Here is a 22,097-nt window from a genome sequence, read left to right on the forward strand (position 1 = left end):
CATATCGCAGGGGCAACTCGGGGAAGTGACTGTTCAAGAGGAACCGCATTCCTCAGGACTCTGGTCAGGCGCCAAGAGGGCACCTAAAGCTCCGCGGCTTTCACCCCGCCGTGTATCGCGGCCATTGGACGACTGCGGCGAGAGGGGGCGGGGCCTCTGCCCGGGCCGCCGGCGGCGCCGAATCGGGGAGGAGCCGAGCGAGCGGGTGGGCGGGGCTTGGGAGAGGAGGGAGATTTGAACCCCGCAGCTCCAGGCCCTGCAATGAGTCACAGGGTTTGGATGCAAGAGAGCATCTTTGCATCCTCTTGACCAGAGTTGTGTCGCAGTAAACATTACTTGAGTGAATAAGTCACCGCCTCATTTTATACCCGAGAAAACAGAGGCCCAGAAAGTCCAAAGCACCTGGCCAAGGTTAAGGGTCAGAGTCTGAAATAGAACACAGATTTCACAATTGCCAAATCCTGGATTACCGCAGTCTTGATCCTAGATTAGCTAGACCATTCATTCCATTCATTTATTCACAAATCTCTTTGAAGCATCTACTAAGCACCTGGCCCTTTTCTAGGCACTTGAGAAGCATCAGTGAACAAAACAAGATCCTTACATTCTAACAGGAGTAGATATAATAAAGGAGTAAATGTTACAGCACCTAGAGGGTAGTGGTGCTATGGAAAAAAGTGGTGCTATGGAAAGGGGGTAAGAGGAATGAGGTGCTCTGGGGGAAGGGAGCAGGTTGCAATTTTTTTTTTTTTTTTTGAGAGGTTGCAATTTTAACAATCCCAGGGGCACCTGGGTGGCTCAGACAGTTGAGCGTTAGACTCTTGATTTTTGGCTCAGGTCATAATCTCGTAATCTCATAATCTCAGGGTTCTGAGATCCAGCCTGGGAGTAGGGCTCTGCACTCAGTCAGTGTGGAGCTGCTTGAGATTCTCACTCTTCCTCTTCCTCTGCCCCTCCCCCTGCTCTCTCTCAATAAATAAATAAAATTCTTAATAAAAAATAAATAATAAATAAAAATCAATAAATAAAATATCCCAGAAACAAATTCACTATAAAGCTGATGGAAGGTAAACATTGGGATCATTCACGTGCATGGCCATACAGTTTTGTAAAATTTTCAAGAGCAAGATATTAGAATTGCTATTGGTTGAGTCTTGTTTCTTTGCATTCCAGCCTCCCCTCCATCATACTTCATGTTGGAGGAACAAGTTGCATTTTGAAGATCCACCTGAGAAGAAATTGAGTTGAAGATACATTTAGTTTGGTTTTAATGGATATATTTATGTGGTTCATGGTTGTTCCCTGCCAGCCTGGTGTAGGAATCGTCTTAACACTAGGCTCTTAAAAACAGGGAAAGAGACCCTTTGAAGAAGGAGATGACACAGAAGCTGTGACACCCATCCAGCCATCCTTCTTTTTTTTAATTTTTTTAAATTTGTTTATGAGATTCAGAGAGAGACAGAGACAGAGACACAGGCAGAGGGAGAAGCAGGCTCCATGCAGGGATGGATTGATCCCAGGACTCCAGGATCATGCCCTAGGCGCTAAATCCCTGAGCCACCCGGGGATCCCCTCCCAGCCATCCTTCTAACCAACCCCTGGCTAAGGGCAAGGTCCACACTCAACATCCACATGTTCCCTCCATGCACTGTGGTTGTGACAGGTATGATCTTGGAGAATCAACTTGAGAATCAACTCTTGATGCTACTGGGGCCCCAGTCTTGTCTGCTTATCTTATTCTTACAGAGGAAGTCATTAAAGTCAACTGAGGTCTCAAAATACCACCAAGCAACCCGAAAGTTTCCAACCCCACCCTTTGACTGGGGCTCAGCCTCAGTCTTTTTGTGTCTGTTCTCTCTCCTCTTTCACCACCTCCAGCAGTGCTGAGATACCAAATACAGATTCTTAGCTCCTGGTGGCTGATTTCCTCCAAAGACCTAGGAAAAGAAGCAAAATATAATTACTGTAAATCCTGCTGCCAGTATCTGGGGAGATCTAGTTTAGTGCTAGAAATAAACCATTCCTCTGCCTAGGTTTTGAATCTGGAGTTGTCTTTGATAAATTACATATCTTAAACCAAAACATAGCATTGCTTTATTTATCCTTTCCCACGGAGAAATAATCATGCTAATTTTCTGATTGAAGTCCCTCGAACACAGGCTGATGCCACAGACCCTCTTCACGTGCTAGAATCAGAAATGAAACTTTAAGAAATCTCTTATACTGCAGTCGGTTCACTCTCGTATTGATTTGTCTGCTCCACTGAGCACTAGGATTCCAGAGGTGGGAATAAGACACAGTTCTTAAATCCAGTTGAAGCTGTAACTGTGCAGGCTTGATTATCATATGGTGTAACAGGTGAACGGGGCAGGGCATAACGAAAAGCATGCACTCTAGTTTAGACCCCTCTTAGCACATCTGGGTATGCCTTGTGAGTGGAGTGAGGAATTGCTACAGAGGCAGCACCAGCTAACATTTTTTTCCATAGTTCCTTTGCATCACATAAATACTTCTTTATCCTTACTCTCAGTTGCAGAAACTGTATTTTACAGAAACTGGAAGAGAAGTCTCAGAGATGATAAGCAGCTTGCCCGATGTCACAGAACTAAGAAAAGACAGAGCCAGAACTTGAATCCAGGTCTGCCAAATCCAAACTTACTCTCTCATTCCCTACACCACACCATCTCTCCTCTGTTCTCTTCTGCCCATGGAAGCTCCTGGGACTGCACGAGCAGACACAGTTCCAGAGGGGAATTTCAACTTCCAGTTTCTCAGTTCAAGCTACTGCCTACAAACTGATGGTACTAGAAACCATCATCATGAACACAGCATTATCTCGGGGACCCTGGTCTACTGAGCGGATGGAGAGAGCTAGGACTCGTTCTTAAATGGAGCACAAATGGGAAGGCATCTGATGGACGACTTGGAATTCGGTCAGTCCCAGCGGGAGCACCAGAGCTCGTCTGGCTGGGCACGAATGAGTGTCCTCGTGTCAGATGTGAATCAGCAGCTCCTGGGTAACGGTGCCAGACACCGACATTCTGAGTCACTCTGTGTCTTTGCCATCTTCTGCATCTGTGGAAGGATACGCCTCAGAAGAGCTGCGCTGTTCCTCAGGGATGTCATCATCAGAGCGTGGAAATCTGGCTGCCTCTCCCTCCTCTTCAATCCCTCTCCCACCTGCTGCCTAAGTGCTCTTGTCAAAATAAGCCATTTCTCCAGCTGCCACCACTTCTATGGCACCCAGCTCTTCGGATCACTTCCCTGTGCCTTACAGTTGTTACAAGCACCCAGGAGGGATTTGATAAGTGTCAGGAATGGGAAAGGGAGGGGGGAGGGAGATGACATTCACTAACCAAAGATGCGCATCTCGATTTGTGTCCCATGCTACTTGGCTGTCAAGTGAGAGTACAGGCTTTTAAAACTTGGCTTATCAGTTTAACTCTAGTTAAAAAAAAAAAAAAAAAAAAAAAAGTTAGGGAGACATTTTCTTACATTTGTTCCATCCATGAGACTCTGGACTTTCTGCAAGACTCTGATAGATCCAGGAAGGTAGTACCCCGTGGTGCTGGACACCCCGAAACAAGATTCAGGAGATTTCTGCTGTTCTTGCTGTGCCCAGGCACAGCAGTATCACCTCGAACCACCCATCTCTCTCCCTGGGCCTCAGTTTCCTCGTCTGTAGAAACAAAATTGTGAGGGGCACCTGGGTGGCTCAGTTGATTAAGTACTTGCCTTCAGCTCAGGTCATGATCGGGGTCCTGGGATCGAGTCCCCACATCGTGGCTGGGGGCGAGGTCCGCTTCTCCCTCTCTCTCTGCCTGCCACTCTTCCCACCTGTACGCTCTCTCTCTGTGTCAAAGAAATGAATAAAATAAAATAAAAAAAGAAAGAAAGAAAATTGTGACTTCTAATGTTCTGTGGCAGGTATAAATTTCAGTCATGGCCTCAGGGGAGCAAAACGTAACTATCTTTTCCTATAGCTTAGAAATGTCATATTAGGAATGCCTGGGTGGCTCAGCAGTTGAGTGTCTGCCTTCGGCTCAGGGCTTGATCCCGGGGTCCCAGGATCAAATCCCGCATGGGCTCCCTTCATCTGTTCTCCCTCTGCCTGTCTCTCTGCCTCTCTCTCTGTGTGTCTCTCAGGAATGGATAAATAAAATCTTTAAAAAAGAAAAGTGATATTAAACGGGCACCTGGGTGGCTCAGTCGGTTGAACATCTGCCTCTTGGTTTGGGCTCAGGTCGTGATCTCATGGGTCAAGGGATTGAGCCCCACAACAGACTCTGCATTCACTGTTTAAAGATTCTCTCCCTCCATCCCTCCCCCCGTCTCTCTCAAATAAATGAATAAATCTGAAAGAAAAGTTATACTAAAGCCCCATCTGTCTGATTTGCAGCAACTTAATATAGTCACTTTCAGTTTTAAAACTGGATCAATTTAAGTGTAGCTAAATACTCTCTCCTACCCTTCCCTTTACACCCCAGATGGCAACTGAGTTAGGGGAGGCAAATCCTGATGTTCAGGGGCTGTTGTTTGCATCTGCTTCTCCCTCTTGATCTGTCTCACTCCTGTTCTAGCACCGTTGAGAAGGTAGTTTGTCGTATCTGGTCCTTGGAGGTGAGCCCTCCCACTGCTGCGTCACTGGCTTCTGTCCTCGGTGCCCCTTCATTGAAGTGCCTGGAGGTCTTATCATGGCCATGGTCTTCAGATGCACACACATCACCTCAAGGCTCAGAGTTTGGGGGTCTAACAGCCCTGCTCTTTGAGTCTTTTCTTGGCCAACTTCCTGAGTCTTTCTGACTCCCAAGTGAGTTTTGATACATCACGCAGCATCATTTGGCCTTGAAATCCTCCATCCAGTTTTGTTCTCTTGCACCCTTGTGGCTCAGGGGACACTGGCAAGGTGCTCAGAGGTCCAGATGATGCATTCTGAGATTACCGATCTTAGGGGGAAAAGCGTGTATCTTTATACCCTGCTCCACCTTCAGGACTCAGCTGGAAGGGGGAAGAGCTAAGTGAGCTCTTGTAATCTGTACCAGGTCCCCTCCATGCCCGGGCTTAGAGTTTTCAAAGGGATTCTAAACTGAAAATAGATAATGTCCCCATTCACATCTTTTTGTTTTTTACATCTGAATGGTACCTTTGATCTTAGAAGTCAAGAATTCACCATCTTAGTCTCCGATTCGAAAGTGACCCCTTATGCCCCAATGGGGCTAACTCATCTTTGGCTGTCTATGTTATGTTGGGGCAAAGACAGAACCCTGGGGTACAAAAGAAGAGATCGAGAAGTAAGACATCGATAGAATGGCTATCCATTCTACAACTCAGGAAGCCACAGAGGTTGGCAAGGATGCGGAGAAAGGGGAACCCTCTTACACTGGTGGTGGGAATGCAAGTTGGTACAGTCACTCTGGAAAACAGTGTGGAGGGTCCTCAAGAAGTTAAAAATAGAGCTCCCCTACATCCCAGTGATTGCACTACTGGGGATTTACCCTAAGGATACAAAAATACAGATTTGAAGGGGCACATGACAGAGATCTTGCTTCATGGCATTTCACTGTAGTAGGGAGACAGAGACAATAAACAAGTAAATATAAATAATTAGGATGATTTTAGACATTTATAATGCTCTGAATGATGAGGAGCCAGCCATGCCATCTAAATCTCAGGAAGACTGAGAATCTGTTTTTATGTCTACCCTCTGGGGCAGGACAGCTTCGGGGCATAGCAGCTGCTGGGCGATAGTTCAGGGCAGCATAGGCACAGACCAGTGTCCACACAAGCACTCAGTTTCTAGAACAGGGTATGGAGACAGGCAGAGGGCCAGGAGCAGCCCCTATGTTCCAACAGGATGCTGATGTGACCACAGGTCCTGGCACAGATCCCTGGCCACCAGGGGCTGACCTCAGTGCATGTCCGCTGGGGTTTAGTGGTCCTGTCCACATGTGGGCACCATATGCTTTTGCACAGGAAGTCTTTCCCTCAGTATCTAGGTCTACATGCAGTCATGTTTCCTCAGGAACCACACAAGATGAGACAATGTGCTTACAGAGAGGAGAGGAGGACCCAGTAGAAGGTACAGGGCAGAACAGGATGAGAGATGGAAAGCACTGGCCACGTTTGCGGTCCACGTTCCAGAAATCCCCTCACCCTCTCCTGGGCTCCGTAATACCACTGGCATTTTTATAATAGAGTCCCCCTTTGGTTTAACCAGGGTGAAACTAGGTTTCTGTCACTGGTTACCAACAGAGTCTTAACCAATACAGAACATTCTTACAATTGTATGGGGGGTAGACTCGCTTGGAAATGGGGAGAATGGGAAGGAAGTGCTGGCCTCAATAACAGAAGGAAGTGATGGGCTGTAAACACTCCTCCCTGACTCCTCCCCATGGAGGCTGTCTGCAGCCAGAACTAAGAAGCATCCTAGGCTGTGCCTGAGGATAGGCTAAAGTGCCAATTCACTCAGAAGCCGGTAAATTGGTCACAGAACAGATGCTGCGTGGAATGTTAGTTAATTTCATTAGCAATTTTGCATTTGCCAAAATATGTTTTTGCCAGGAGGGCCAGCACATCAGGGCTGCGAGTTTGTTAAAACTGAACATGATTCCAGGGAGCCCTGGAGAGGGTCACAGGCCACCTGGCAGATTGTCCCCCCATTGCCCACAGCAGGGAGGGAACACAGTGGGCCCCACCGGGTGGAGGCTTCCTGGGAGGCTGCAAACCCCTCCCTGTCGCACACTGAGGTGGGTCTGCCACAGTGATGGCTTGTCACGGATGGATGACAGCCCAGCAGGCTCAGTAATGCTCCACGGGGCCCCAATCTAGCAGCCAGCAGCTGGGGGAAAAGGGGAGGCATTACCTGCCCAGCTTCATGGGTAGAAAGGATGGGAATCACTTAATCCCCGGGGGCGGGAGCAGAATTATAGAGGATGCTAACTGGTTTGAGATATATGCCACCACCCCCACCCCCACCCCCACCCCCGGAGGCCAGGAGTAAGGGGAACTATAGCTGTAGCGCCCTGTGGAACCCCATGATTGGGAGGCGGAGTGGGAGAGGGGCTGTTCTCCAAATGGACATATTGATCCCATTAGGCAGGGGAGGCTCCAGGGGGAACCAGAGGACACACAGTTACCCTGTAGGCATCTCTGTGCAGAAGGGGAAGCAGAGGCTGAGAGACTAGGTGACTTGTCGGTGCTTATTTAACCCGTAAATAGCAGATTTCAGGCTAGAAAGAGCCCACATCATCTGGATGCATCACAGTCTCCAGTCCAGACAGGGAGACAAAGTTCTGACAACGAGTTTGACAGGAAGGCAGAGTATTTGAAAGCAGGGCCATCGTGGAAATCTGGACCTTTCCCTTAGGAGCTGATTACTCTCAAAACAGTGCTTCCCGTAGGGTGGATGCTCAGGCGCAGTGCACCTCACAAGCTGGCAATGTTTCATTACCTTCCCTTCCTCCTTAATCCCTCTTCACCTCCTTGCTAGAGTTGGCAGTGCCGTGCATGGGGCCAGCTCGGGCCTCCTGGCCTCCGAGGAGTGAAAGCAGGAAGGCAAGCCCACTCCTACGGCTCCTAGGGCTCTCGGTGTCCTGGCACAGTCTGCTCCCCTCGTTCTGAGGAGTGAGCAGGACTCGTGCAAACCCCGCTTCGGTGGTTAGACCCCTGGGGACAGGGTCTGCAGCCAGCGACAGGTGCAGTCTCCACCTCCCAGGAGGTGTTTGCTGCAGCTGCTGCTGTTGGGCAGGAGGCTCCTCCCTCCCCTTGGGTCGCTCCAGTCCCCGTGCAGTGCCCAGTCTCCCTGCGGGGAAGCCACGGCGCGAGGACCTTGCCCTCCAACGGTCTGCCCTCCTTCCTTTGTCTCTTCCCTCATTCCTGTGCCTTAGACGCACGCAGCCTCCAGGCCGCCCTGGGTGGTTTGGGTGGCTACCCAAACCCTCCCTCTGTACCTGGCCCAGGCTCCGAACGAACCCACCCTGCCCTTTCTAACCTGAGCCTTTCTCCCATCGCTCCAGGGGCCTGAGTAAACTGGAAGTACAGATGATGGAAAACCCAGGAAGCAGAGAGGCATTCTCCTTGTCCAGGAAGGCCTCAGTTAGCAAAGTATAATGAACATCAAACTGCTAAAATGCCAGTTGGAGAGGTGCCTGGGTGGCTCAGTCAGTTAAGCATCTGACTCTTGGTTTTGGCTCAGATCCTGATCTTGAGGTTGTGGGATCGAGCCCCATGTCAGGCTCCACTCTCAGTGCAGAGTCTGCTTCAGATTCTCCCCCTCTCTCTCTCTCTCTCTCTCTCAAATAAATAAATAAATAAATAAATAAATAAATAAATAAAATCTTTAAAAAAATCAGTTGGAAGCAATTCCATTTTGATCAATACGGCAAATTAGATATTCATCGCACAGGTCCCTCTCAATACAGCACACTGGATTTGTTGTGTTTTGTTTTTTAAGATTGTATTTATTTATGTGTGAGAGAGAGCACAAGCAGGAGGGGCAGAGGAAGAGGGAGAGAGAGAATCTCAAGCAGACTTTACACTGAGTGTGGACCTCGATTCAGGGCTCGATCCCAGGACCTGAGACCATGACCTGAGTGATAGCAGATGCTCAACTGACTGTGCCACCCAGGTGCACCTGAATGTGTTTTTAAATTTAATGCACATTGAACTGTCAGGAAAGTAAAGAAATTCTTCAAGGGGCACCTGGGTGGCTCAGTGGTTGAGCGTCTGCCTTTGGCCCAGGGCATGATCCCGGGGTCCTAGGATCAAGTCCCACAACAGGCTACCCGCGGGGAGCCTGCTTCTCTCTCTGCCTTATATCTTTGCCTCTGTCTCTGTATCTCTCATGAATAAATAAATAATAAAATCTTTAAAAAAAAGAAGAAATTATTCAGAGAGCAGAAATGACAATAAAGCTTAAACTCAAAAAAAAAAAAAAAAAAAAAAAAAAAGCTTAAACTCAGAGGACAAGCAATACTAGTGCTGTTATGTTTTGATCCCTGGTGGCCTAGAGCTTGATTCATAGGCACATGCACAGAGGAGGAAATATCCAAGTATACTTTTCAAAATCTTTTTGAAAACACATATTCTAATACATGATGAGCACATGTCAAAGTTTCATTTAACTCATTAACAAGAGAACCAGGGATCCCTGGGTGGCGCAGCGGTTTGGCCTCTGCCTTTGGCCCAGGGCACGATCCTGGAGACCCGGGATCGAATCCCACGTCGGGCTCCCGGTGCATGGAGCCTGCTTCTCCCTCTGCCTGTGTCTCTGCCTCTCTCTCTCTCTCTCTCTGTGACTATCATAAATAAATTAAAAAATTAAAAAAAAATATATTAAACAAGAGAACCAGCAGAACGACAAAGCCAGTTCAAGGGAAGATACAAGAAATTCATGTCTGTGTGGATACATAGATGATAGCAGCTAGAGATGGATCGATAAAAGGTTGGATTGTGATTTTTGAATTACGCTTTTTAAATGGCTTAATATCCTACAGGGCAAAAAGTCATAACTTTATTTTTTTTTAAAGATTTGTTTATATGACAAAGAGCACACAGGTGAAGGGGAAGGATAGATAGAAGGAGAGTCTTCAGCAGACTCCCCGCTGAGCGTGAAGCCTGAAGTGGGACTTGATCCCGCAACTGGGAGATCATGACCTGAGGCAAAACTAAAAGTCTGACGCTGAAGTGACTATACCATCCTGGTGCCCCAAGTCATAACTTCTAGAATTATCTCCTTTACCAGATAAAAATCTGCATTTCGCCAGCAAGTATTTTAATAAACATCTACTTTATAGAGCTGTAAGTTTTCTGGGTCCTAATCAGTAGAAAATAGTAAAAGGAACAAAGTTGTATTCCCCTATCCAGAAATGCAGATGTCCTTGAGGAAGCTTGTCAGGCGATGCCCTAAAATGACAGCGACATGAGGCACTTTCACTGGTGGTGAAAAGTCATACCAGATGCAGTGACATTGGATTCTCAGCTAAAACACTCCAGGCTTGAGCTAGGTTGCACAATTCATCCAGCTATATTCTGGTTTAAAAGTAAAAAAGGAGGGCATACTTTTGTTCAACCTGTATACAAACTATGAAATGTAAGAAGACTCCATAAGACTAAAATAATTGACTAAAAGGCATTTTTTAAAAGTGGCATTCAGGAAAGTATCACAGATAGCTAATCAACATATGAAACATTTCCTAACCTCCTCAGCAATCAAGAAGGAAATGCAGTCAAAGTGGTAGCACAGGGGCACCTGGGTGGCTCAGTCGGTGAAGCGTCTGCCTTTGGCTCAGGTCACGATCCTGGGTCCCGGGATCTAGCCCCACATCGGGCTCCCTGTTCAGCAGAGAGTCTGCTTCTGCCTCTCCCCCTCCCCCAGCTTGTGCTCTGTCTTTCTTTCTCTCTCTGCCAAATAAAAAAATAAATAACATCTTTAAAAACAACTTGGTAATGGGATTTCACATGGCCCGGACTGAAACAAATTTAAAAGCCTTGCAAGACAAGGATGCTTGAATATGCAGGGCAACAGAAGCTCTCAGGCACTGCGGGTCAGAGACTAAATTGGTGCAATTATTTTGAAAGAAAATTGGCCTGAGTTAGTACAGTTGAAGATGCACACACTTTGTGAAGCAGCAATGCCAGTTGTTGGCATGCGTCCTAGAGAAACTCTTGCACGTGTACATCAGAGACATATGTAAGCAAGTTCATAGCAGCATTATTCAGAAGAACAGAAATTCTTTTTTTTTTTATATTTTATTTATTTATTCATGAGAGACATGGGGGGGGGGCAGAAACACAGGCAGAGGGAGAAGCAGGCTTCATGCAGGGAGCCCGATGGGTCTTCAGGATCAGGCCCTGGGCTGAAGGCGGCGCTAAACCACTGAGCCACCGGGGCTGCCCAGAAGAACAGAAATTCAAACAACCCAAACATCCATCCACAGTAGAAGGGGCAAATCAATTATGCTATATTCAAACAACAAAATATTAAACAAATATTGAATTATGCCTAAGTGTATTGCGTCGGGATACATGTGTTTGTGGTAAAACTCTACAGTGAAGCAAGAGAGTGGTAATTAGAAGAATGATTACCTCTGAGCAAAGTGTGGGGCTGCTTGAGATCCAAGGGGGTAGCAATGTTTTATTTCTTCAAGTGGGTTGATGGGCACATGGGTAGTTATTTCATTTTATTTTTTAACTCAAAAGGGACATTATATGGGCGCCTGGGTGGCTCAGTCAGGTAAGCATCCAACTCTTGATCTCAGCCCAGGTCTGGATCTCAAGGATATGAATTCAAGGCCCTAGTTGGGCTCCACGCTAGGTGTGCAGCCTACTTAAAAAAATAAAAATAAGGGTACATTATACACGCTTTTGAGGACATGTTGTATTTCATACACATATACATTTAAGGTCAATCAGTGTGAAAATAAGCAAAGAGAGGCAGAGTGAGGAGGCAAAACAGCTTCCTAGAGCCCTTTAAATATTGGGGAGAGGAACGCCTGGGTAGCTCAGCAGTTGAGCAACTGCTTTCAGCTAAGGGAAGGACAGCCACCTAATTCTGCCCCCTGGAGACCTGCCCCTGGACCTCAGATGTGGGAAGAGGGAAACACGATTTCCTTTCAGCCCCCTACTGGAGTGTGATCAAGAGCTAATGATCGGTTCCTGATGTGGCCTGCTCGGGTTCACCATACAGATTCAGAACTCTAACTTGCTGCTGTGAACAGGGAAAGTGGGGTTACTAAAGCCTAAATCTTTTTTTTTTAATTTTTTAAATTTATTTATGATAGTCACAGAGAGAAAGAGAGAGAGAGGCAGAGACATAGGCAGAGGGAGAAGCAGGCTCCATGCACTGGGAGCCCGATGTGGGATTCGATCCCGGGTCTTCAGGATCGTGCCCTGGGCCAAAGGCAGGCGCCAAACCACTGTGCCACCCAGGGATCCCAAGCCCAAATCTTTTTAAAGATTTACTTATTTATTTCAGGGAGACAGAAAACCAGAGCGAGAGAGAGTGAGCGAGCGGGAGGGGGGGTATAGGGAGAGGGAGACAAGGCGACTCCCTGCTGAGTGGGGCTTGATCCCAGGACCCTGAGATCATGACCTGAGCTGAAATCAAGAGTCGGATACTTAACCTACTGAGCCACCGGGGCGCCCCTAGATGGATTATTTTACTTGACCCAGCCCCAAGGCACTACTATCAATCCCGTAATATAGTTAAGTAAAGTGAGACTCAGAGGGGTTAATGACTTGCCCAAGGTCATACAGCTGGTCACCGACAGATGAGCGGTTGAACCAAGGCCAGCTGATTCTTGGGCTGTCACTCAGTCAGGACTCAAACAAACACTAGAAGGCGGCCTTTAGGGCAGTGGACTCCAGGTCCCGAGAACAAAGATGCTCAGGGAAGCTTTGCGAGGACAGGAGAGAGGCAGCAGCCCTTTGAGGAGCCCCGTTCCACTGGAGGCTTGCCCCTTGGCTACGGGAGCACCGCCCTCACTTGCCCCCTCCCGCAGTGAGTTCCCAGGGCTCCCTGAGCCCTCCTGTGGCCCTGATGCTCTACTTGCTGCTCCATGGAGGGGGCTCAGGGCCAGTGACCAGACCCCTGGGGCACCTCAACCAGCGACTACGCTAAATCCACTGGACTCTCCCTTCTCTGCAAATATCTCCAAGGAGAGAGGGCAAGAGGGGAGCCTTCCACGAGGCTCGGGGGCTCTCCAGGACCTCAGAACGCAGCACCTGGGACACTTGCCTACTGGTTTGGGGGCCAGGGGATTTAGTCCAGGTGGGGAAAAGAACTAGGAACCAAAACTTCAACACCAGACGTCATCACGTTATGGTGCTATTTTTCTTTTTTTTAAGGACGTGAGAGCTGAAATTGGTCAAGGTCCCGAGCCTTGAGTCCTGAGCGCATGTCTTATTTCTCCAGCGAGAGAACACGCTCCTGGAAGGTGAGCCACTTCCTGTCTTTCAATAAATGCTCTTACCTCCTCTCAACACCCAGAATCTCTCCAGTTCATTAGATGCCACCGGGCAGTTCTTTCTCTTTCCCCTCCATGCCAATGCCCTTTGCGTGAGCTTCACAGGGCTGCCGTAAGCAAGTGCCACAACAAGGGGCCGAAACACCACATACTGAGTCTCTCGCAGTTCTGGGGCCAGAAGTCCAAGATCAAGGCATCCACAAGGTTGGGTCCTCCTGAGGGCTGTGAGCGAGAATCTGTTCCATGCCAGACTCCTTGGCTAGCCTCCTTGCTTCTGGAAGTTCGTGGGCAGTCTTTGGGGCTCTTGGCTTCGGCCCTATCACCCCGATCTCTGCTTTCATTTTCATAAGGCACGTTCGCCCCGTGTGCACATCTGTGCCAAACTTCCCCAAATTTATAAAGATGCCAGTCCAATTGGATTAGGGACCCACCCAACCCCAGTGCGACATCATCTGAGCTAATTACTTTTGGAATGACCCCGTTTCCACAGAAGGCCACGTGCTCAGGTACCAGGGTCAGGATTTCAACACAGGAGTTTGCAGGGAGCAAGGGTCACGATTCAGCGTAGGACATCTTTCCAAAGTATGTTTCTAATAAGGCATTTCCAGAGGCTCTCGGGGACAGCTTTTTCCACAGTGGAAGAGGACCCTAAAGGTGTCTGGGTGGCTCAGTCCATGAAGCATCTGCCTTTGGCTCAGCTCATGATCAGGGTCCTGGGATCGAGTCCCACATTGGGCTCCCTGCTTGGTGGAGGGGAGCCTACTTCTCCCTCTCCCTCTGCTGCTCCCCCTGCTTGTGAGCTCTCTCTCTCCCAAATAAATAAAGTCTCTTAAAGAAAAAGATATGTTTTTAAACAATCAGAAAGTAACAGAAACCTTTAACACAAGTAGTGAGACTGCCATCGAAAAGGTAGCTGCCCCTCGAGACGGCCAAGGGCAAAATTGCCCAACAAGCACACCTTGCCCAGCTCGCCGCAAGCCCCATAGCCAGTGCGGCCAGGAACCCGGTGACCCCTGCCCTCCAAGTGTACCAGTCTGGCAGCACATTTTGAAACAGGTGGTAGAGAATTAGCTGCTGTGCTGAGAATTTGCCCCCCACCCCACCCAGCCCCCCGCCTGCTCCAAGCCAGCAGCAGGAAGGCTCCTGGCTCCTCTCCCTGCGGAGAAGGGCCTCAGTCTCAGCACGGGCACCGCAGAGCTGCTCAGGGTGCAGCAGGCCACAGCCGAGGGGCCTCATTCCTGTTTGGGGCCACAGGCTCTCCGTGGCATCTGGCACGGGATTTCTGACACACTCTGTTTGCATGGTCCCCTGAAATGTAGCGCAGCTGCAGCAGGACAGGCCCAAAGGATGGGACGTTGCTGATGTTCCCTGGCAATGCCCCTCTCTCAAAATCCTCCCTGTGTGTCTGTCATGAATAAATAAATAAATAAATAAATAAAATCTTAAAAAAAAAAAAAAAAGGAAAAAGGTGTCTCATCTACATAGCTGGGTTGGCCTTCTCCATGATACATGTTAGTTGATTTGTGTTAGAACTGAGATCTTCTTTTGGAGTGTCTTTGGGGGATTACATGGATGTTTTGGGTGGAAAAGACTTTGAATCATTGGGGGTCATGAATCCAATAGTCCACCAAGCTCCAGAACCCACTCCTGAGCAACGAGTCCCAAAGCCTTATGTTTGGGATCCTGACTTCTCCTGTCTTTGTTCTCTGCCTTCTGCTCAGCCTCCTAGTCTCATGTCTCCTGATACCTACAACTGAATTGAATGGCAGGCTCCAGAACTTTGCTGACTTTACGGGCGTGGGGCAGAGGCCAGGCACTTTTGATCCTCCTGAACATTTTATTTATTTATATAAGACTTATTTATTTATTTTAAAGATAGTGAGCGAGCAGGAGGAGGGGGGAGAGGGAGAGAGAATCTCAAGCAGACTCCCCACTGAGTGTAGAGCCCGACGCAGGGCTTGATCTCATGGCCCTGAGATCATGACCTGAGCTGAAATCAAAAGTTGGCCACTTAACCGACTGAGCCTCCCAGGTGTCCCTCCAGAAGAGTTTTGTTTGCAGCGCATAAAGTTCTGTCGTTTGAGGCCCCCGTCGTCACTCTTTGGGATGGTAGCTCTGGCCGACAAATGCACCTGGCACAGAGGGGAGCCAGGCAGCAAATCCAGGCTGGGGCTTCAATGTCCCCGCTTCAGAACGTGAGGACAAGGCATGCCATCAGCCTGCTGGAAAGACAGAGTCTTAAGCAACACAGTAAAAGCATACTTCCGAGTGTTTTAGAAGAACCACAAGGGATGAGGAGACGCAGTGCTGGGTGAATTGACCCTCAAGGCTGTGTTTTCCATGCCTCTGTTTTCCTGGCACAGGCAGTGAGAAGATGCACAGTTGCTCCAAGTTTGATGACGGATGCCAAGAAGGGCGGCAGGCAGGGGGGAGGGCCCTCTAAACGAAGCCTCCCCAGACACCCATGCAATTTCTGGACAAACAGGTAATTATGGAACATGATTTCGTCCCCGCTTGTCACCCGCTGGACTTTGTTTACTGTTTGCAAAAGTTGGTCCCTATTAACCTCCACGCTTCAATTCAGGAAAACACTTCTGCTAATAGCACTTCAGGCTTCGTGGAGACAAACAGACCTAGGATGCTATGTTGGCGTTATTCGCCAGGTAAAGAGCTGGAAGGCTGTCCAAATACAAAGAGGGGAGGTATCCAGCTCTTGATTTCAGCTCAGGTCATGATTTCAGGGTCCTGGGATCAAGCCCCACTCAGCAGGGAGTCTGCTTGTCTCCCTCTCTCTATACCAGCCCCCACCCGCTCTCTCTCTCTCTCTCTCTTTCTCTCTCTCTCTCACTCTCGCTCTTGCTCCTGCTCTCCCTGAAATAAATAAGTAAATCTTAAAAAAAAAAAAAAATCCCTCTCAAGGGATTAGCACATCTTCAGGTACATGGTAGGTCCTCAAGCCATGTTAACTCCTTAATAGGCTCACTTCCACACCTGATGAAAATACCATGTCGTCCTGTCCCCTCTGGAAAACATCCCCCCTCTGGCTTTAGTAACCCCACTTTCCCTGTTCACAGCTCAAGTTAGAGTTCTGAATCTGTAGTGGTGAACCCGAGCAGGCCACATCAGGAACCGATCATTAGCTCTTGATCACACTCCAGTAGGCGGCTGAAAGGAAATCGTGTTTCCCTCTTCCCACATCTGAGGTCCAGGGGCAGGTCTCCAGGGGGCAGAATTAGGTGACTTGTGTCCTGTGTATGCAGAGAGAGCATTTGTCCGCTTTAAGAGGACATGGTATAGAAGTAATGTGAGCAAGCCCGACAGCCGGGGAAGCACTGGGAATTTGCCTTCTCTCGGAGCTGGTTTGCATCTGAATTCAGTCCAGTAACTGAGAGGAGATGAGATCAATATTGCTGAATTCATAAGCAGCCAGCAAGTCTCTGCCTACAGGGCCAGCCATCAGGGAGCCTCTGCCTGGATTTTTTAGGGCAAACACGTCTGTCTCTAATTGTTGAGTCAGGAATACAAAATAGGGATATTGGCACGTATATTAAATAAACAGACATGAATTTCCAGTAAACTATATTAAAGGGCTTTTTTTAGATAGCAACTTTTTCTTATATGCATGCCATTACTGAGGGATTTTTTTTTCTTTTTTAGGTGAACTCATAGGCATCTTTTTCCCAAATGCCAAAGCAAAAATTTTTATCATGTGCTTTCAGGGTTATCATCGGTAACGTAAAAATCAACAATGGCAACATGGATATATTGAGACACAAAATGATAAAGCTACTTTGGAAGCCAATTTAAATAGGTATTTAAACTTCTGTAGAGGGAAAAGTGAATGTGTACTTAGGAAAAAAAAAATTCTGGAAGTTTATACCCTATAATGTGAACATTTTCTTCCCTGCTTGGGGAAGTAGAATCTGGAGTGATTTTCCTTCTTTGTTTCATTTCTTTTTCTTTCCCCTGTTGGTCTAAGTTGTCCGAGTTGAGAATGTGTGTTGCTTCTTTTAGAGGACTTTATGAGGGCAGTTTCGGATTCACAGCAACGTTGAGTGAAGCTACAGAGACTTCCCATGTGCTTCTTCCCCTACACATGTATAACCTCCGCCATCAGGAATGCCCCCCACCAGGGGGGAGCACTGGTTCGTTGATGAACCTGCAGCAACACATCATTAGCACCCAAAGTCCATGGTTTGGATGATGGTTCACTCTTGGTGTTGTGCATTCTCTGGGTTTAACAAATGTGTAATGACATTTTTCTACCATTAAGGCATCATATAGGGTAGATTCACCTCTCAAAAAAAAAAAAAAAATCCTCTGTGATCCACCTATCCATCCTTCCCTGCCCAATAACTCCTGGAAACTACTGACCTTTTTGCTGTCTCCATAGCCTTGCCTTTTCCAGAATGTCATATAGTTGGAATCATACAGTCTGTAGCCTTTTCGGATTGGCTTCTTTGACTTTGCAACATGCATTTAAGATTTCTCCATGTCGTTTCATAGCTTGATAGCTCATTTCTTTTTGGCACTGAGTAATTTCCATTGTCTGGATGGGCCACAATTTATCCATTCATCCACTGAAAGACATCTTGCACGCTTCCAAATTTTGGCAATTATGAATAAAGTGGCTATAAACACCCATGTGCAGGTTTTGTGTGGGCATAAGTTTTCAGCTCTGTTGGGTAAATACCAAGGAGCTCAATTGCTGGAATGTATGATAAGAGTGTGTTTAGTTTTATAAGAAACCATTGTAGTTATACTGTTATGCCATTTTGCTTTCCCACCTGCAATGAATGAGAGTTCCTATGGCTCCAAATTCTCCCCAGCAGTTGGCGTTGTCAGCATTCCAGATTTCAGCCGTTCTGATACGCATGTAGTGGTATCTCACTGTTGTTTTAATTTGCATTTCCCTGGTGACATAAGCTGTGGGGCATCTCTTCCTCTGCTTATTTGCTCTCTGCATATCTTCTTTGGTAAGGTGTCTCTTAAGTCTTTGGCCTATTTTTTAATCATATTGTTTTCTTCTTATTGAGTTTTTAAAAAGATTTTGTTTGTTTGTTTATTTATTTATTTGGGGCAGCGGGGAGGGGCAGAGGGAGAGGCAGAGAATCTCGAGCAGACTTTGTGTGGACCCTGCTGTGGGGCTCCATCATACAAGCCTGAGATCATGACCTGAGCTGAAACCAAGAGTTGGACACTTAACTGACTGACCCACTCAGGCACCCCTCTTCTTATTGAGTTTTAAGACTTCTTTGTATAGTTTAGATAATAGTCCTTTATCAGATGTGTGTTTTGCAAATATTGAGTCTCCTTCTGTGGCTTGACTTCTCATTCTCTTGACAGTATCTTTCATAGAGCAGGAATTTTTCATTTCAATGAAGTCCAGTTTATCAACTATTTCTTTCATGGGTTGTGCCTTTGGTGTTGTATCTAAAAAGTCATCACTAGGAGCACCTGGGTGGCTCAGTTGGTTAAGCCTCTGACTCTTGGTTTCAGCTCAGGTCATGATCTTGTGGCATCAAGCCCTGTATTGGGCTCCATGCTCAGCTCAAAGTCTGCTTGAGGATTCTCTCTCCTTCTGCCCCTTCCTGTGAGCATGCCAGTGCTTGCTCTCTCTCTTTCTCTAAAATAAATAAGTAAATCTTAAAAGTCATCACTGAACTTAAAGTCAGTATTTTTTACTATGTTATCTTCTGGGAGGTTTATAGTTTTGTACTTTACATTTAGGTCTGTGATTCACTTTGAGATAATTTTTATAAAGTGTATAAGGTTTATCTAGATTCACTTTTTTACCAGTGGAAATCCAGGTGTTCCAGCACCATTTGCTGAAGAGACCGTCTTTGCTCCATTGTAGTGCCTCTGCTCCTTTGTCAAACATCAGTTGACTATATTTACATGGATCTATTTCTGGACTCTCTATTCTGTCCCAATGATCTATTTATCTAATCTTTCACCAATATCATGGTCTTGATTACTGCAGATTTATAGAAAGTCTCAGAGAGCATCAGTGCTCCAACTTTGTTCTCCTTCAAAACAGTGCTGGTTAGGGGCGCCTGGGTGGCTCAGCAGTTGAGCATCTGCCTTTGGCTCAGGGCATGACCCGGGGGTCCTGGGAATGAGTCCCACAAGGAGTTCCCTGCAGGGAGCCTGCTTCTCCCTCTGCCTATGTCTCTGCCTCTTTCTCTATGTCTCTCATGAATAAATAAATAAAATCTTTAAATATAAAACTGCTGGCTCTTCTGGATCTTTTACCTCTCCATGTGAACTTTAGAATCTATTTGTCAGTTATGTCTGTGAGGAGCTGTGAACGGTAGTGATTTCTCAGCCCCCAGCCCTCAAACTGCAGGCCTGGACTCCCCAGCCCAAGAGGAGTAGAAAGGGCAAGAGAGAAAGAGGTGATTTGAGCACAGGGCATGGAGAGACCTAACGTAAGTGATCAGTAAATACCTCCAATCATTAATAGTCCTCTTCTAGCACGGTGAAATCAATAAGTAAATAATAGTGCAAACAACACACACACACATATGTCAGTGTGTTCTTACCCACAAAATAACTTACTGGGATTCGGGGAGTTGTGTTGAAGCTATAGATCAAGTTGGGAAGAACTGACACCTCAAAAATACCAGAATCTTCCTATGCACAGACATGGAATACCTCTCCATTTATTTACTTCTTTGATTTCCTTCACCAAAGTTTTATAGTTTTCCTCATATAGATCTTGCACATACTTGGTTAGATTTACACCTAAGTATTTCATTTTTCTGGATGCTAACATAAGTGGTTTGGTGTTTTTAATTTTAAATTTCATTTGCCCATTGTCGCTACACTGGAAAATAATTTAATTTTGTATATTAACCTTATATCCCGCAACCCCATTAGAATTGCTTATTAAAAAAAAAAGAATTGCTTATTAATTCCAGTGTTTCTTTTATAATTAGAAAAAAATTATTTTTAACAGTTCTTTGAGAATGATCTTCTGAGAGGGAAATAACGAGGCTCACAGTCTCTGACCTTTCTGTTAATTAAGGGAAAGAGAATCCCCGTGTGTATGTGATTGTCAAGAAGTCCCAAGTAGAGTTGCTTATAGAACCTTGCAGGGGGATGGAAGGTGAAAATGGAAAAGAGAGAAGAGTGTGAAGAGGTAAGAGGACATGACGAGGGGGACAGCTGTACTCACTAGGACTATGCAAGGCTACTGTAGCAGAGACTCAGCAATAGAATATTTTATTTTATTTTTTAAGAGATTTTATTTATTCACAAGAGACACAGAGGTAGAGGGAGAAGCAGCTCCCTGTGGGGATCCTGGTGCAGGACTCAATCCCAGGACCCTGGGGGGTCACAACCTGAGCCAAAGGCAGACGCTGCTCAACCACTGAGTCACCTGGGTGCCCAGTGATGGAATGTTCTAAAGGACAGAAAAGTTTCTCTCGCTTTCATGTGAATGGCTGCAGGAAGGCTCCCCTCTGTATCTCCGACGGTCCTGTCATTCCACGGATAGTCAAGGGTGGGTCTTCGCTAAGTCCGGGTTCCAGGCTACAGGAAGAAGGAAGAGCCCAGGAAACAAGCACACCAGATGTGACACACACCTCGTGGCGGCACTTGGCACCTCTACTCATCTACTGGTGGGAGCGTGGTCACTCGGCTCTACCTGCAAGGGAGGCTGGAAATGGCCTCCACATGGGCAGCCACGTGCCTAGCTATTAAGTGTCTGCTATTACGAACACAGGAGAAAGTGGATGTGGACAAATAGCAGGCTCTCTCATAAAGAGGAGGGAAAAAGTGTGTAGATAGGGGCACCTGGGTGGCTCAGTCGGTTGGGCGTCTGCCTCTTGATTTTGGCTCAGGTCATGATCTCAGTGTCATGACCTCGAGGCCCGTGTGGGGTTCTGCTCAGTTGCCGCTGCGTGGCATCGGGCTCTGGTTGTTGCTCTGCTATTGGGGTTTTGGGGGTCTGTGACTCAGCGGGGAAGGGGCAGCCCGTCCGATTGCTCTGTCTCACCAGCCTGCACTTGCAGCTCATCCTGTGGCCGCTGTCTGTGAGCTGGTGCATCAGACTTTTAAAAATCATCTTCCTCTTGTTCCCTCCTATTAGACCACTTTGATGCAGTCATCTGATGAGACAACTTGAACGGTACGAGTGGCTGGACAGGGAGGATGGGATGTGGGGTTTCCTACCAGCTTTGAAAAAAACACAGCACGCTTCCTTCCCTTTTCATAAGGTTTAACAAAGTTTCTCACAGATGCTGTCTCATGTCCTTCTTATAACGAAACTGCAAGGTGGGAAGAGCCAGTGTTAATAATGACACTCGCTGAGGGCACAGCCTCAGGGTCAGATGCCTGAGATGAACCCCAGCTTGGTCATTTGCTAGCTGTGTGATCTTGGGGAGCTCACTCAACTCCTCTGAACCTCACTTCCACCAACTAGGATGGATATTAGGAGTGTCTACTTCAAAGGGATGTCTACTACCTAGGTCAAAGGGTTGTTGTGAGGATTAGGGAGGTAATCCTGTCCGGCAGGTGGTAAACACTTTACAGATGGGGAAACTGAGGCTCAACTCAGGTGGCTTGCTTAGGGATTGAAACCCGGGTCTTCTGACTTCCAAATCTGTACCTCAAGGCATAGATTTCATGGGGTTCAAACAAGCGGGGCAAGTAGCTCGCTGGATTGAAAATTAAGGTTGTGAAACACAACACATGTGGATTAGAGCAGGAAGTTCAAGGAGTGGAGGTGACCGTGACACAGGACAGAGCAAGGGGGGCGATGAGAGAAGAGAGAAGGAACAGAGACGAGCAGAATGGCAGAGGCAACTGAGGCCCTGAGGTTCTCATTGTTCAGAAAGGGAAACTGAGGCCCGATGAAGTAACGCGCACCTCCCGCAGCTGGAGCTGCAGAAGTCTGGAAGGGATCACTCCGTGCGGGAGACCTTTCTCATTCTGGGGAGAACTGCTGAGCAACCATCTGCATCAGCTTCAGCCTCCTGGGCTCATGGTGATATTTTCTGGAATGATCTGATTCTTCCCCCCGGCTGCCCACGCCGTGGTCGGACGGGCACGGCGCACTGAGGGACGACAGCACACAACACACATCACGATGTGTTCTTCTCTCTTTTGTCTTAGTCTAATCCCTCT

General features: G+C 47.3%; 1 long non-coding RNA gene across 1 annotated transcript; it reads right to left on the minus strand.

Moving 5' to 3' along the window:
• Positions 1-1,400: 1,400 nt before the first annotated feature.
• LOC118352529 (uncharacterized) lies at positions 1,401-13,416 on the minus strand. The gene is made up of 4 exons (XR_004809761.2): positions 12,972-13,416; positions 3,780-3,852; positions 3,496-3,679; positions 1,401-1,937 (listed from the first exon to the last, which is right to left on the minus strand). It is a non-coding gene; the product is annotated as an uncharacterized LOC118352529 (long non-coding RNA).
• Between the last annotated feature and the right edge of the window lie 8,681 nt (positions 13,417-22,097).

Source organism: Canis lupus, chromosome 1 (genome assembly GCF_003254725.2).
Source record: "Canis lupus dingo isolate Sandy chromosome 1, ASM325472v2, whole genome shotgun sequence".
Lineage (NCBI taxonomy): Eukaryota > Metazoa > Chordata > Mammalia > Carnivora > Canidae > Canis > Canis lupus.